The sequence below is a fragment of the Cebidichthys violaceus genome, unplaced genomic scaffold (genome assembly GCF_023349555.1).
Source record: "Cebidichthys violaceus isolate CVI_PGR_0920_01 unplaced genomic scaffold, fCebVio1.0.p SCAF_87, whole genome shotgun sequence".
Taxonomy (NCBI): Eukaryota; Metazoa; Chordata; class Actinopteri; order Perciformes; family Stichaeidae; genus Cebidichthys; species Cebidichthys violaceus.
The window spans coordinates 414,520-417,423 of record NW_027176972.1 but is presented as its reverse complement, the minus strand read 5'-3'; the positions used below and the strand labels follow the sequence as shown (position 1 = coordinate 417,423).

General features: G+C 61.9%; 1 pseudogene; it reads right to left on the bottom strand.

The window, feature by feature from the left end:
- Positions 1-1,924, bottom strand: part of LOC137866602 (ceramide synthase 2-like) — a 6,844-nt pseudogene extending 4,920 nt beyond the window's left edge.
- Between the last annotated feature and the right edge of the window lie 980 nt (positions 1,925-2,904).

Sequence of the window (2,904 nt, the reverse complement as noted above, 5' to 3'; positions counted from 1 at the left end):
CCCCCCCCCCCCCCCCCCCCCCCCCCCACCCCCCAACCCTCCCCCCCCCCCCCCCCCCCACCCCCCCACCCCCCCCCCCCCCCACCCCCCCCCCCCCCCCCCCCCCCCCCCCCCCCACCACCCCCCCCCCCCCCCCCCCCCCCCCCCCCCCCCCCCCCCCCCCCCCCCCCCCCCCCCCCCCCCCCCCCCCCCACCCCCCCCCCCCCCACCCCCCCCCCCCCCCCCCCCCCCCCACCCCCCCCCCCCCCCCCCCCCCCCCCCCCCCCCCCCCCCCCCCCCCCCCCCCCCCCCCCCCCACCCCCCCACCCCCCACCCCCACCCCCCCCCCCCCACCCCCCACCCCCCCCACCCACCCCCCCCCCCCCCCACCCCCCCCACCCACCCCCCCCCCCCCCCCCCCCCCCCACCCCCCCCCCCCCCCCCCCCCCCCCCACCCCCCCACCCCCCCCCCCCCCCAACCCCCACCCCCCCCCCCCCCCCCCCCCCCCCCCCACCCCCCCCCCCCCCCCCCCCCCCCCCCACCCCCCCCCCCCCCCCCCCCCCCCCCACCCCCCCCCCCCCCCCCCCCCCCCCCCCCCCCCCCCCCCCCCCCCCCCCCCCCCCCCCCCCACCCCCCCCCCCCCCCCCCCCCCCCCCCCCCCCCCCCCCCCCCCCCCCACCCCCCCCCCCCCCCCCCCCCACCCCCCCCCCCCCCCCCCCCCCCCCTCCCCCCCCCCCCCCCCCCCCCCCCCCCCCCCCCCCCCCCACCCCCCCCCCCCCCACCCCCCCCCCCCCCCCCCCACCCCCCCCCCCCCCCCCCCCCCCCCCCCCCCCCCCCCCACCCCCCCCCCACCCCCCCCCCACCCCCCACCCCCCCCCCCCCCCCCCCCCCCCCCCCCCCCCCCCCCCCCCCACCCCACCACCCCCACCCCCCCCCCCCACCCCCCCCCACCCCCCCCCCCCCCCCCCCCCCCCCCCCCCCCCCCCCCCCCCCCCCCCCCACCCCCCCCCCCACCCCCCCCCCCCCCCCCCCCACCCCCCCCCCCCACCCCCACCCCCCCCCCCCACCCCCCACCCCACCCCCCCCCCCCCCACCCCCACCCCCCCCCCCCCCCCCACCCCCCCCCCCCCCACCCCCCCCCCCCCCCCCCCCCCCCCCCCCCCCCACCCCCCCCCCCCCCCCCCCCCCCACCCCCCCCCCCCCCCCCCCCCCACCCCCCACAGGCTCACCTGTGCCGCGTGACGTCAACTAGACACAGGTGAACTCTCAGCGTGCTCTTCTAACCAGGAGCAGAAGACATTGATCCGTTTGGCTCTTTTCACCAACCCAGACCTGGTGTCCCCCCCCCCCCCCCCCCCGATGCTTGTGAGTTACTCTTTTAAGGTTCATCAGTTTGATAATGCCAGTTGTTGGTATCGTTACATTTATGATAAAAAAACATTTGCACTCACTAAGCTGTAATTCCTTGCCAGGTTACATAAGCTGAGTCACAGAATTTGGTGTAATAACTGCACTATTTAAACATGTGATTGTACCACCATGATTAATGGGGATGTTACGCCTGTTAGGTTTCATAACTGGAGTTAGTACCTCTGCTACGTGTATGCGTCTAAACGGCTCACTTGTTAACCTAACGTTACCGGCTTTAAGCTCCACAACGAACCTAAAACAATAAGTTAACGTTAGACGTCGATAGGTGACCGAGAACATGAAGAACCCTGCCGTTAGTCTGATGCAACGAGGCCTTTTCTAACGGACATCTCGCGATTTTACACATAAAAACAACAACCTACGAAACCTCCTGCACGTGACCGGACGTTAACAGACTAACTACGCGCTGAGTATGTCTACTGCCTTCATCAAATGGCCTGCTAGAGACTAAAGAACTGCAACGAAGGACATGAATGGTCTAACCTCGTAGCACCGACACACGGAGGCTGCCATCTTGATCTTCAAATGCGCGGAGTTGCACGTGCGTACTGCCGCAGCAGCTGACCTTCCGCTCAGCCAATAGGAGCAGAGGTGATGGGCAGGGGGCGGGGCCAGCTGTCAGCAAAACATTTTTAAAGGGCCAGTCCATCCTAAAAAAAAAAAGGAAAACACATTGTGCCTTTTTATAACGACACAAATATCGCCTCTTCAATCAGGAAACCGGCGCATTGAAGACCTGAATGTAATGACCTACAAATGGCATATGTTATCTATTTTAGCATATGTTATCTATTTTAGTTAGCATTTTTTCTTTAAAGTCTTAATATTGTTTGTTTTAAACATAACGTTTAAAACGATTAGTTTCCATTTTTTTTAAATGTCTTTTTATTGTCATCTTTATTATAAAATATTTAAGCGGCAGACTCAAAGATGTATAAAAACAAATGAAAAACACAAAGGAAAAATTAACAAAATATATATGAAGAAAAATAAAACTTAGACATGGACATAAAAACAGTAAACAATGATAGACAAACAAAGACTGATGATGCCAAAAGGTAACACTTCTTAAAACTCATTAGTTTGATCGATTACATGTTGGAAAACACACTTGTTTTTTTAGTGAGACCATTCCTTCATCTTTTATTAAATTCCCTCATAACTTGCAACTTGCTTCGCTGATTTAAATTGCCACTATAAATCATTTCTTTACAGTATTGAAGTCAGTTTCTTGTACAGAACAAAACGCATCCACCATAACATTTTTATTTATATAATTCACCTCTACAACATTTTTATTTTTATTTTTTTAACAATTCAAAGGGTGGATGCTGCTGGTTGTTGTTGTTGTGTCTGACAAACCTTTTTTGTTGTGAATGTTCTTTCAGTAACTATTTCACACACACCATACAATGCCAACCGTTTAATTCCTTGGCAATACCAACATTATACTGACCCCCGTCATTCTTTTCATTCACAGTTAAATGACTGTC